Genomic DNA, 14,453 nt, shown 5'->3' on the forward strand with positions numbered 1-14,453 from the left:
GCCAAGCTACAAGTCAAATCCACAGATTGGATTGAGAACCTGTCTTCCCATTTGGCACACTTTCCTCTGATTTGTCCCCACTCTTCACCTGTTTTACATATACTTACCTTTTCTAATTGGTTTTCTACACTGCTGTGCCCACCTTTGAGTGGTGCCTTTGCTTTAGCCTTTCTTTGCATACTCACAAACCAAACAGCACACATTCCCCTATTCTGAGCCCATAAAAGTCCCTGACTCAGCCACACTGGGAGAGAGAAACCACCCGACTGCAGGGGTGGGGGACCAGCCCCTCCATGTTCCCTCTCCACTGAGAGCTGTTCCATCGCTCAATAAAATTCTTCTCCACCTATCCTCACCCTTCAATTGTCAGCATATCCTCATTCTTCTTGGACATGAGACAAGAGCTCAGGAACCACCAAACTTGGGTACAAGCTATAACACTGGTGGGCTGAGTGGGCAGGGTGCCTCCAGAGGCAGGCCAGGCTAAGTGAGGTCTGGGCAGGGTGGGGTCGCTGGCCATGGAAGTCCCCAGTTGGCAAAGTGGCCAAGAAAAATCCTGTGTCACAAGTAAATATGGCCTCCCTGCCCCACTGCGTTCCTGCCCCTGAAAAGCAGCTGACAGGATTAGCATAATAGGATAAATTTCCAGAGGTCAGCTTAACTACATATGTGAAAACATATATATCCTTTGACCTAACAATGCCTCTTTTAAGTCTTTATCTTAAAGAGATAACCAGAGAACTACACAAAAGGTATTTGTACAAGACATTGATTTCAGCTTTCTTTCTAATAAGAAAAAAATGAGCACCCCCACAAATGGCCCACAAAAGGGATTAATTGTATAATTAAAGAGTATCTATATGATGAACTTTGATGCTGTCTTTAAAAAGGAATATGGGCCAGGTGAGGTGGCTCACACCTGCAATCCCTGCACTTTGGGAGGCCGAGACAGGTTGATCACCTGACATCAGGAGTTTGAGACCAGCCTAGCCAACATGATGAAACCCCATCTCTACTAAAAATACAAAAAATTAGCTGGTCATGGTGGCACGTGCCTGTAATCCCAGCTACTCAGGAGGCTGAGGCAGGAGAATCACTTGAACCCTGGAGGCAGAGGTTGTTGTGAGCTGAGATTGTGCTATTGCACTCCAGCCTGGGCAACAAGAGCAAAACTCCATCTCAAAAAAAAAGAAAAGGAATATGAAGATATAGAGTCAGTGAAATGAAAAAAAAACTTCATGACATATTGTTGGCTGAAACAAGCTATTTATAAAATGGTATGTATGGATGGGAGGGAGTGGATGATGAGAATTAATTAATGGGTACAATATTCCTCATTTGCATGATGGATACACTAAAAACTTTGACTTCACCACTACACAATCTGTCTATACAACAAAATTCCACTTGCACCTCATAAATTTATACAAATAAAATTAAAGAAAATGGTATGTATGATATAGTACAATTGTTACTGGGCAAGATGTATAAATGCATAGACATCCGAAAAAGCGGTCTCCTGTTTATTGGCAGTGGTATCTCTTAGTGGTGAATTTAGAATGACTTTTACTTTGATCCTTACTCTGGCCTGTGTTGCTTGAACATCCTACAAGAGGAGGTGTGGACTTCATCTGGTGCTGCGAAGAGGCCTCTAGGATGGAGCTGACGGAGCCTCTTGAGAAGCCCTGGGGAGCCCCAGTATAGTGATGGGCGGAGGCCCCAGGGATGGGATTGCTGGAGGGTGGGCAGAAAGGCTTAAATGATGTGGAAGCAAAGACAGAGCCCAAGCAGTTTTATGGCAAGAGAAAGGGCTGTGATGAAGCAGAATTTCCGGGTGATTAGGCTGAGCTCTCTGCAAGGCTGCATGGGATTCCATGTCCCATTATTATTCATAGAATTCTTGCTATCATGGAACTCAATAGGCCATTGAAACAGCCTGGCTAACTGGTTGTTGTTTTGTGTTGTTGTTGTTGTTGTTGTTGTTTATTTTTTATTTTTATTTTTTTTTTTGTCAGCTTGGGACCTGCTGGGGAAAAGTAAATACCAAGCTAACTTTCCCAAGGAATGCCATAATCATTGGAGGTGGGGGAGAAATTCTTCCACAGAACATGTGAAATCATCAAGGTCCACAGGTAGGCTGCAGACTATCTTGATTGGCAGTTGCATTCAGCACAGTGAAATACAGTACATTTTTCTTTACCAAAAAATGGTGAAAATGAGGTAAAGAATAATGAATCTCTTCATATAACAGGAATCCAGCGTATAGAGTGAGTGTAGATTGTCCTGTAATGGTTCCATTTAGTGTTGAGATGCTCAGGCAGCAAAGATGTAACTACTAGATAGTATAATAGCTCTAATCCTGCAAAACTTTCTAGCGGAAGAGGGAGAATAAGAAGCATTTTTGGCATAAGTATTAGTTTGCCTGATTAAATATTCTCTATAGAGTAGGTGGAGTTCACAATAGAAATCAATAATATTGAAATAACTATCAGAGTGTTGGTCCAGCACAGAAATATTGTTCAGTACTTCAGTAACATATTTTCCACCACCTAAATTCAAAAACGTATTGTAAAAATACAGCCAAAACACTTATTTTCTCTTCCATAAGACTCTGTTTGTTAGAAAATACTTATTAAAAGGAAAATACCTTCAAACTGATTGCCCAAAATGGCTCCAGTTCAAATGTCTGGGAAAATGACATGCTAATATTCCAAGGACTTTCCTACTTGATCCTTTTAACAGTGGTCACTTGAAAACTTTACATTAGATTTGCACACCATACCAAATCAAAAATTAAACAGCCAAAAGAAATAAAAAACAAAACCATAATGCAAAACCAAGCTGCAACAAAGAGCCCTCAAACATTTGAGGCTATTTAAACATTTTAGAACATCTCAAAGTGAAAACAAACTTCTCTGCTCAAAACTAGTAAGCAAATTTTTAATTTTGCAACACAGATTTTCTATCATGCACTTTGAGTTAACACAGAGACACAACTTAATACAATAGGCATGGCTGGCTTCTCCTGTTTGGGATTCTTAAATTGAAAGAAATATAGCATGCTGGCTATTTACTCTGTTTGAATTAACAGCAATGTATATATAGGATATTGTTAAGATCAAGTCATTCTATGACCCTTTGCTGCTTAAAATTTCTCCATTTAACAGAATCCATACATTGGTAATGTTTAAAATGAGACTTTTCTGTGACCAAAAAAAAAAAAAAGTATTTGTGTAATCTTCAAAGTGTTTAATTTGTATTAAAGCTAAATCCAGAGGCTCTGAAACCTTAGGGGCTCTTGATGTGGATTTTTGTTCTGGTTCACACACCTTGAGACAAAGGCTCATAGTCAAGATGTGGAGGAAAAAGACGTTTTTTTGTGTGTGTGAGATGTGGGGCAAATTTATTCCTGAGGCAGCCTGGAATGGGCCTCAGAAAATGGATAGAGTGTCTTCTTGAAGAAAGGGCCTCTAAGTAAACTCCACTGCCATTCAAAAGATTTGCTCTGACACTTAACAAGTGGTGCAAGAAGAAAGGAAAATCTGTTGTCAGGTTTGGGGTGTTTATCAGCTCCCCTCGAGACACTTGACCTAATGCTGCGGTCCCCCTAATCCGCTGATCTGCATGCGGTGGCCCTGCAAGCCTCAGCCCACAACTGCCAGCAAAATTGCCTGGAACACTTATCCCAACACATTGATCCCTCAGTATATTGTGTGCCGCTCACCTACTCCCCCTCCTCCCCTCCCGCCCCCCTCTTGCGACTCCCCCGAAATTTAATTCTGCTCACAAATTGTGAAATAAGTTGTTTGGGCTGGATTTGTCGAGTGAATTGTCCCACTAATGAAACAGTCTGTTCATTATACAGTGGTAGGACGGAAGATTTAGCGCTCCCATACCCCGGGACCCAGGCAGGTTAACGTTTTTAGACTGACAGTTGACAAAAGAATGAATAGCTCTCTCCTGTCAAATCAGGCTTACAAACAGCTTGGCATACAAACAGTTACTGCTTGCATGCGTGAGGATTTAGGGTCCCCGTCTGCTAATGCCCCAGATTTGTAAGTACAAATTGGTTAGTCTTCAAACTGTTTGCTAAAGGAATAAAATGACCAAAAATTAGTTTGTTTTAGCCTCTCCCCCTCCCTTCCCTGCTCCTGCAAGTGAAACATTAAAAAAAGAGAAGAAAAGGATAAAATAGTGTGTAATGGTCTCATGGAATATTGTTGGGTTTCTGCGTAAGGCATCAAATTAAGCAGAACCATTGTTTGGCAGGAAACATTTTGTTGTGCTCGGACACCCTGCTTCTCGAAAAGCAGCTGAAAATCTAATGGAATTAATGTAAGATATGTGATTTTAAACGATAGGGAGCAGAGGGGGAAGGAGAAAGATAAAAAATATTCATTTCTATTCATTTTAGTACCTTTTGCTTAAAACAGGTTACAATAATGCAATGGGTCATTGAGATTTCTGAAACTTTTTCATAGGCAATTATATGTACATTAGATAAAAACCATTTTAGTTTTCCTTGTTGGTTTGCATCATTTTGTGACTAAAGTAAACGAATGCAAAAATCACTGAGAAAGAATGCTCTGCAGGAAAGAAAGTAAATACTTTTACCAGGTGATTTCTCGATGTGGTGATAATTTTTAATGTGGGTTAGGTTAAATAACTCTCTGCTGTATTATAACTGAGGCAGAGCAGTAGACAGGGACAGGAGTGATAGCATATATTTTTATTGAATTCTAGGGAACACAAATGAAAAAAGGTAATAGACAAGAATTTTTTCAACTTCAACATGACCCAATGTCTTTGAATTAAGAACTCTTTTCTTCTTTATAAAATACATTCCCAGGGAAGCCATATTTCAGTGAGTTCATGATCACATCTTTCTACATATGCTAAAGACAATTTTTAAAAATCAGACCTTTTGGAAACTTTGCAAGTAGCAGTTAAGAGTTAATTCAAACATTCCTTACAACCTTTTCTCTTATCAGTGTCTAAGTCTTGCACGGGTATTTGCAGCATTAACAGTTCCAAACAATAAGTACAATCTTAATGCAATGCATAAGTGTACAAAGTCAATGACAGTTGCTATTGGAAATCTGAATAAAGCAAGAGCATTAGGCTGCTAGAGAGAATAAGTAGGACAGCCTTCGTCCCAGATATGATTGAATCGTTTTTTATGAAGTCGTCCAAGCCTATAGAATGTTCTGCACCTGTGAGTCCTTATGCCAAAATTGGTCATTTAAATCTGAGGATGGGAATGGGAAAGTTACAAACAACTCAATAGCAAAAAACACTATGGCTGCACACAGAACAGACCCGAGTGGTCTCTCTCCATTTCCCATTTCTCCTTACCACTCCCAGAACTTTGCAAACATCTTCCTTTAAAATCCATTCCTTTCCCATCAACCCTAAATTTTTTTTCCTACATCATCACATTTTGGGCATTTCAAAGACAGAGGCCAGGACTGATGAAGAACTTCAGGTTAAGAAAATGCATATGTTTGGTGAAATCTTTTTGGAGAAATATGCTTAGAGAAATGGCATTTTCCTATGGATTTTACAGTGCAGTGATTCCCTTACAATGGAAAACCATAGAAAATGCGGGGGTTTCAGTAATCAGGTCATCTGTTTGGGGCAGACTTCTCCATACAAACCACAAGATTACAAAGAACACAGAGGCGAGTAAGACTAAAGCTGACCTAAGTTCCATGCAAGAGTTGAAGAGAAATGAATAAATACTTAGGGCTGCTTATTGTCTTACTCCTTAGGAGAAACAAAGGCTGCTGATGGAAAGCATTGCTAATAGCACACTATAGGCTAAAATACAAAGCCTCCCTGCTCTAAAAAAGAGCTGAGGCTAAAGCAAGCAAGCAAGCAAGCAAGCTGCATCATTAGCAGGAAGGGATGGGCATGGCGCACAGGTCTCTGCAGAAGGAAATGCCGTTGACCTACATGGACAGATTTTCATGGTGGTAAAGCCTCAGTCTCCCAGTGACCATGGGCAGGTCTCTTAACCTCTTTGAGCTTCCCCATCCCATCTGTAAAATGGAGAGAACAGCATCTCATGCTGTTATTGTAAAGGATAATTTATGTGTTACACGATGCCTAGTCCAGCAATCAAATATATGTAAATATTTTCCTTATATATAAAAAAAAGAATAAATAGTGGCCAGGCACAGTGGCTCATGCCTGTAATCCCAGCACTATGGGAGGCTGAGGCAGGCAATCCCTTGAGCTGAGGAGTTCGAGACTATTCTGGGCAACATGGTGAAACCCCGTCTCTATAAAAAGCAGAAAGAGTAGCTGGGCATGGTGGTAAGTGCCTGTACTCCAAGCTACTTGGGAGGCTGAGGTGGGAGGATCAGCTGAGCCTGGGGAGGTTGAGGCTGCAGTGAGCCATGATTGTGCCACTGCACTCCAGCCTTGGGAACCCTGTCTCAAAACAAAAAAAAAGGAATATATATTCTTATGAGGTTTCTGAGCAATTGCAACTGGCTGAAGCAGAAAAATCCTAATGTTTTATGATGCATCTAAAAGCCCAGAGGAAAACAGAAAAATAGAGGGTGATGGTTGTGGCTGAATGAGCTACCCGATCAGTAAACCTTAGGCTGGTGTTGCATCCCCCAGTGAGGCTTAATGCATCTAACGTCAGGTCTGGATGTCAGTCTCCCTCATCTTACAGATGAGGAAGCTGAGGTTCAAATTAACATGGGGTTAAAACTCAGGCCTTCTGATCACCAGTCTAGTAAGGTTCTTCCCCTTCAACACATTCATTCTAAAGGAAAGGTTGTAATGCTGTAACCTGGTTTATCTTTTGACACATAACTCTTATTTTATCGGTATAAAATGGGGCATTTGTGTGGGTTCAGTGAGTTTTCTGAACTGACATTGGTTCAGTACTTTTTGCCTTTTCAGCATGTTTATGAATCTGTGAGATCTATTTTTAGAAGTTAATTACCAAGTCTACCTTTTCTCCAGTTAAATGCCTAGGTCGTGGTTATTGTTGTTTTGTTACTTATGAAGTAAAATAAGTAGAAAAAAACCCAAAAAACAAAATAACCTATTTGTTATTTTAAATCTTTTAAAATGTAACATCAAAAATACATTTTTCGGCCATGCGCTCTGGCTCACGCCTGTAATCCCAGCACTTTGGGAGGCCGAGATGGGCGGATCACGAAGTCAGGAGATAGAGACCTTCCTGGCTAACATGGTGAAACCTCGTCTCTACTAAAAATACAAAAAATTAGTATTGGCGGGTGCCTGTAGTCCCAGCTACTGGGGAAGCTGAGGCAGGAGAATGGTGTGAACCCGGGAGGCGGAGCTTGCAGTGAGCCAAGATCGCGCCACTGCACTCCAGCCCAGGGGACAGAGCGAGACTCCGTCTCAAAAAAAAAAAAAAAAAAAAAAAAAAATACATTTTTCACATTAAAAAATCTATTGATTTGAGAAAACTGTATTTAAACCATGGCCCCAGGGTGAATGAATGGTAAGCGGGAATGCCAATTAAAACAGATGGGAGGAGAAACGTACTTGTGTTACCTTACACAGGTTTTCTAGGATTCCTTAAGTTCCCCAGAAACCTCTAGAAGGTGTTTGTTTTCTCTTTTGCCATCTCCCCTTCTGGGAAGGCTGCCAGAGTCCCTTCATCCCGAGCACCCATTCAACATAAAGCACCAGAGAGGCTCACACGGCTGCCACTACCAGGCAGGGCTCAGGTTAGGATATTAGCCGCCCATGGCTTGGCTACACATTGCTTTGATTCAGTATTAGCGGCACCCTGGTGTGGTAAATATTATCTTTTAGAGAAAGGGATCCAGAAAGAGAAGTCTAAAGCCCCCAGGATGAATTTCATCGTTTTACCCAGTACAAGCCCACGGCAGATCTATACAAGAGCCACCGTTCTCTAACTAAAAATGGGGCCAGAGCACTGAGTCCTATGTGAAAGGAATGTAATGATGAGGTTGGAAAAAAAAAAAACAAAACAAAAAACAAAGAGGCTGTGCAGTGAGGGGACATGGTTTTGAATTTTATTTTATTCCCGTTCACCATTCATTTCGCCCTGGGGCCATGGTTTAAGCACAGTTTTCTCAAATCAATAGATTTTTTAATGTGAAAAATGTATTGTTGATGTTATATTTTAAAAGACTTCAAATAACAAATAGGTTATTTTGTTTTTTGGGGGTTTTATTCTGCTTATTTTACTTCATAAGTAACAAAACAACAATAACCACGACCTAGGCATTTAACTGGAAAAAAGTAGACTTGGTAATTAACTTCTAAAAATAGATCTCACAGATTCATAAACATGCCTAAAGGGCAAAAAGTACTGAACCAAGCTGTGTGGCCTCAGTTGTTTAGCTTATTCACTTAGGTATTCAATTATTTAATTCTTCATCTAGAAGATGGAGGTGATAATAATGTCTCCCTCATGAGGTTAAAAGTAAAGATTAAATAAGCAGACACATATAACACACACATACAGTACTTACAACACAGTCATGTGGTTCGTAAGTGTTAGCTGCTGTCAATGGATATTCACAAGACCCTCTAGTGAATGTTCACTAGTGTTCAAAGTGTGGGCCTTGGACCAGAAGAATGGACATCAACTTGTCAGCAATGCAGAATCTCGCCCCACAACTGCTGAATCAGAATCTGCAACTTTCATAAAGCACTCCGATGGGTCATGCGTCCATGAAAGTTGGAGGAATGCTGGCTTAGAACACACACTCCAGACTTGTCCCTTGAGGCTTTGGCTGGGTGGCATTGAAATGAATGCTGAAGTCTTCAGCTTGGATCTCCCATATGCTAACACACTACCCAGTAGTGTGGGCTGCCAGGCTGGTTATTTAATGAGTTTTATGATACATTAAATCTTCCAGACCTCACGGCAATTTGACCATTAAAGAAATAACTTTTTTAAGGTAGCCCAAAACAAGCCAACTCAAGCGAATAATGGGATTAGCACGGTGATATTGAAATCAGAGTCAGACCACGTGAGTCACTCTCCATCAATCACGGCTGCTGTCCTCACAGCTGATTGTGGCACATTGTTTCATCAAATTAAACACCAAAGGGATGTTGTAAAGGCAGCATATGGTCCTCTTTCAAAAGTGGTTAGCCTGGCATTGCACAAGTGGCCTCATGGTGGCTCCCCTGAAACCTTCTAAATCAACATATTGAGGGTATTTGCTTTCACAAAACAATGACTCATAAAAGTGGTTGCTTTTAATTGCAGGCTTGATAACGTTGTCGTCAGAAGCAAGTCCAGGATGTGAGATGGGAAGGAGAGTAGGTGGACTCATGATGAAAGGACAGAAATCAACTGCCATCTTTTCCTGTTCTCCCATAGCAGTGGCAGTGATCACAGAGGAGAGATGCCTATGTTCACCTCTCCCACTGGATGGATGCTGAGCTCTTAGAAACTGACTTTCCAGTGGATACAGAGGCTCACGCCTATAGTCCCAGAACTTTGGGAGGCCGAGGTGGAAGGATGGCTAGAGGCCAGGAGTTTGAAGCTGCAGTGAGCTTGAGACCAGCTTGAGACTAGACCCTGTCTCTATAAAAAATGTTTAATAAAAACTTAGCTGGGTATAGTGGCATGTATCTGTAGTCCTAGCTACTTGGAAGGCTGACATGAGAGGATGGCTATGTCCAGGAGTTCAAGGCTGCAGTGGGTGAGCTGTGATTCCTTCACTGCACTTCAGCCTGGGTGACAAAGCAAGATCCTGACTCAAAAACAGCCAGGGGGAGTAGGAATAAAAGAAAAGAAAGCAATAGACTTTTCTCCCTCTCTATTAGGCAAAAGCAGACTGGGGATGGTTTTAGAATCAAGGCAAGAATAAAGATATGTGGCTAGAAGACCTGCTGGAGGGGGAGAGGATGTTCTCAGGAGAGACAGAGGACAGAGCTTCATAGAGGAGCCGATGAAGGGCAGCTGTGTCAGCCTCTGGTGGCTCCGGTAGAACCCTCGTAGTTTATGATGCACCAGCTAGATGATACTGGAAGGTGAGGCCAGCCCAAGTCTGACTTTCAAGAGAAAGTCATTAGGCAATACTGGGAGCGATGTTTGGTTGCTATTTTGCATGTATGTGGCTGACCTTTGCTCCATGAACGTGATGGATTAGCCAACGTGCGATTAGTGAATAGCAAACCTCGCAGCCACCCTGTGAGCTCAGCATGAAAGGAATGATGTCATAGGTAGCAGGTCACCTGAGCCATATTCCTGTCTTCCAACTGCAACTCTTATCCCACCCTCCCCAAAACAAGAGGGCTTGACCAGCCTTGGCGCAGGGGTGGAAATTGCCATGAGTCACCTCCCACCTTCTGGTTTGTATGTGACCCTTTGTCACTTCTGACCACACAGGTGCCACCATTCCTAGGGGGCAGCCCTAAGTCCACAGCCCCCTTTTATGTCTGCTCAGAGGTAAACACAACTAAGAGAACTAAGGGAACATTTGAAGCACAGCCTGAAAAAAGATATGATTATTGGCCGGGCGCAGTGGCCCATGCCTGTAATCCCAGCATTTTGGGAGGCCAAGGAGGAAGGATCACTTAAGCTCAGGAGTTCAAGATCACCCTGGGCAACGTGGTGAAACCCAGTCTTTCTAAAATAAAAAAAATTATCCAGCATGGCGGCAGGTGCCTGTAATCTCAGCTACTTGGGAGGCTGAGGCACCAGAATTGCTTGAACCCAGGAGGCGGAGGTTGCAGTGAGCTCAGATGGCACCACTGCACTTCAGCCTTGGTGACAGAGCGAGACTGTCTCAAAAATAAAAATTAAAATTAAATAAAAGATATTATTATTCAACAGCAAGACATGACTTTCATTTTTCAAAATCTACTGAAGGGGATAAAAATAAAAGTGAAAGTCTTGTCAGCTGACTCCTTTACCAACCTTCCCCTTCTGTCCAAGAGTAGCCACTGGTGCTGGCATGTTCTCTACCCCGAAAAGGATCTTAGATGATGCCTGGTCAGCTTCCCAGTGGATATAGGAATCTCCTCAACACTGAGAATGAACCAAGATGCCTTGGTAAAATCATCCTACTGATAATACTTCACAAATAACACAGCCTTTTCCCTTGAGAGTTGGGAAATACTGATTTTTACCCCAATTTATTAAACTCTGGCAGGATGATACAGTATCGTAGGGGTGCTATTTTACCCTTCATAAAATAGACATAGGTTCTACCATGTCTAGGCTTCTGCAGAGGCCTCAGAAAACTTCCAGTGATGGTGGATGGTGGAAGGCAGGCACACCACATGGTTGGAGTAGGAACAAGGGAGGGGGGGGAAGGGGCTACACACTTTTAAACAACCAGGTCTCACCAGAACTCACTCACTATCCTGAGGACAACATCAAGGGGGTGGTGCCAAACCACTTATGAGAATTCATGAGCACCCATGAGCCAATCACCTCCCACCAGGGCACACCTCCAACATTAGGAACCTCCTTCCTACCAGTGGGCAAAAAGCAATAAATCACTAGCCAGGACAATTCAATCCATGAGTAGCAATAGAAATGACCTCAAAATTCCAAGTTATTTTTCTTAACCAAACAAAACTTTTAAAACTTCAAATAGAGGAAGTTGTGTCAACAGTTGCTAAGGTCATTATCTGCTGAAGAGATTATTGGTAAAAGGAAGATTTTATAAGAAATGGAACTCACCTACTGGTCTGATTAAGAAAATTCAGCATGGAAAGACTTCAACCAGAAAAGTGAGAGAAATATTTCATTCCCGCTTGAATAACAGGGGCATTTGAAAGGAAAACATGTGTGCCACAGAGTGGAGAGTGAGCTCATCCAAGACAAGACTTAGATCATGTCCTTAGCTGTGGCAGGACGAGGTGGCTCCTGGTATAGGAGTCATGGGGGTTGGCGACTGTATTAGTTTGTTCTCACATTGCTATGAAGAAATATCCGATCTGCAGCCAATTAAGCTGACTGAGTTCCTTTCCTCACAGGGGCCAGGTGTGCAATGGCTGCAAACAGCAGCTTCCTTGGTAGCGTACACAGCCTGTTTCTTGTATGCATTGCTCTAAGGGACCTTGGAGACAGGCCCTTCAGGTGGATGTTCATATCTCTGACCTTGTACTACCCCAATGTAGGCTCCAAACAGACATGCGAGGTGCCTTCAGAAAGCCCCAGGGCACTGTGGCCGGGGTTCACATTGTACCATGGTTATCGTGTCCATCTGCACCAAGCTGCAGAACAAGCAGCATGTGATTGAGGCCCTGCGCAGGGCCAAGTTCAAGTTCCCTGGCCACCCCGAAGATCCACATCTCAAAGAAGTGAGAATTCACCAAGTTCAATGCAGATGAATTTGAAGACATGGTGGCTGAGAAGCAGCTCATCCCAGATGGCTGTGGGATCAAGTACATCCCCAGTTGTGGCCCTCTGGACAAGTGGCAGGCCCTGCACTCATGAGGGCTTCCACTGTGCTGCCCCCTCTTAATATTCACCAATAAATCCTACTTCCTGTCCAAAAAAAAAAAAAGAGGAAGAAATACCTGAGAATAGATAATTTACAAAGAAGAGTTTTGAGGCCAGGTGCGGTGGTTCACACTTGTAATCCCAGCACTTTGGGAGGTGGAGGCAGGTGGATCACAAGGTCAAGAGTTCAAGACCAACCTGACCAACATTGTAAAACCCAGTCTCTTCTAAAAATACAAAAATTAGTCGGGTGTGATGGCGAACACCTGTAATCCCAGCTACTCAGGAGGCTGAGGCAGGAGAATCGCTTGAACCCGGGAGGCAGGGTTCCAGTGAGCTGAGATCATGCCACTGCACTCCAGCCTAAGTGACAGAGCGAGACTCCGTCTCAAACAACAAAAAAAAAGAGTTTTGATTAGCTCACAGTTCCGCATGCTGTCCAGAAAACATGATGCTGGCATCTGCTCAGCTTCTGCAGAGGCCTCAGAAAACTTCCAATGATGGTGGGCAGTGGAAAGCAGGCACATCACATGGCTGGAGTAGGAACGAGAGAGAGAGGGAGATGGTGCTACACACTTTTAAACAACCAGATCTCACCAGAACTCACTCACTATCCTGAGGACAGCATCATGGGGGTGGTGCTAAACCATTTATGAGAATTCATGAGCACCCATGAGCCAATCACCTCCCACCAGACCACACAATTTGATATGAGATTTGGTGGGGACGCAGGTCCAAGCCATATCAGCGACCGTGTACGATCTTAACCACTCAGCTAAAATAATGGCTACATGTAACCAACTTAAATGACCTTAATAAACTCGTAACCCTGGCATTTGGGCCACCTTGGGATCTGCGGTAGCTGAAGCATAACAACCAACCAACCTGCTGGGGGAAGATGCGACTCAAAACACACCTGCGGTGAGTTATTTTTTGGTATCAGTTTAAAGCCCAAACACTGATGCAATTTGGTCCTCTTTAGAGCCAGGCTTCATCAGGCACTCTCCCTGTTAATTAGCTGAGCTGTAAGATGTTGCTAATAGCTACACATCTTGTAAACATGTTGAGCAGGCCCTGCCCCTGAAGAGCCTGCACTGTTAAGTGATATCTCAGCTGGGGCAGGCAGAGCCGGTCTTCCCACCAGGGAGCGGTCGCAAGGTGTGCAGCCTCCACTCAGCATCAAAACATCGTGCTCTGAGAGGTTCTCATTTGATAGTTGTTCCCCTAGAGGTGACTGTCTTTTGGTAGTCATGATAACAATAATGAGAAGGAGAATAAAAATGAAGAGGCAGAGGAGGAGTGGGAGAAGGAACTTGCCTTTACATTCACTAGAGAGACTAGAGGCAGTGAGATTGCGAACATTCTGCTTTCTTCCCAAGGTAAACGGAGACATCAAACCTTCCTTGCAGAGAAGAAAATCTCTGTGAGTGTTCCTTAGTCTGCTGACATGGCTGATCAGCTGCTCTCTGGCTAACTACCAAAACTAAAACCATAGCAATGAATGATGAAAAACAGTTTCCCAAAACAGCACCCAGATAGGAAACTGCAGAGGCAGAAGAAGGAATGAATGAAGAAGTGGAGAGGCCACATGGCTGCAGCTCTGCTTGCTAACTTGATGTTTGAATTCTTTTGCAGGATCATGTCCAATCTTGGGTATTCAGAGGTATATCAGGGAAGCTGACAGAATAAACCAAATGTGGAAGAATCCTGGAGTTAGGGTGAACAACCATCCTAGTTTTCTCTGACTCTCCCAGTTTTAGTACTGAAAGTCCCTGTCCAGGGAAACCCCTGAGTCTGAGGCAAATCAAGATGGTTGGCCACCCTACATAGAGTCATAGAAGTGCATGGTTAAAAGAGACCCTGGAGCCTCATACAACTCCCTCATTTTGGCCCAGAGAGGTCAAAGAGGCAGCACAGCAAAGAGTTCAATGTCTTCTTAATAAATGATGAATAAATCTATTGTCTCATCATGTGAGTAAAATCACCAGAGATTATTAAATGTAAACATGGTATGAGACAA

General features: G+C 42.8%; 1 long non-coding RNA gene and 1 other non-coding gene across 2 annotated transcripts in view; one reads left to right on the forward strand and one right to left on the reverse strand.

The window, feature by feature from the left end:
- The window catches only part of LOC129482932 (uncharacterized), a 130,958-nt gene that overhangs the window by 45,497 nt on the left and 71,008 nt on the right, over positions 1-14,453 (reverse strand). The window lies entirely within an intron of this gene.
- On the forward strand, positions 11,926-12,060 carry LOC129483755 (small nucleolar RNA SNORA70). The gene has a single exon (XR_008658252.1). It is a non-coding gene; the product is annotated as a small nucleolar RNA SNORA70 (small nucleolar RNA).

Source organism: Symphalangus syndactylus, chromosome 5, assembly GCF_028878055.3.
Source record: "Symphalangus syndactylus isolate Jambi chromosome 5, NHGRI_mSymSyn1-v2.1_pri, whole genome shotgun sequence".
Lineage (NCBI taxonomy): Eukaryota > Metazoa > Chordata > Mammalia > Primates > Hylobatidae > Symphalangus > Symphalangus syndactylus.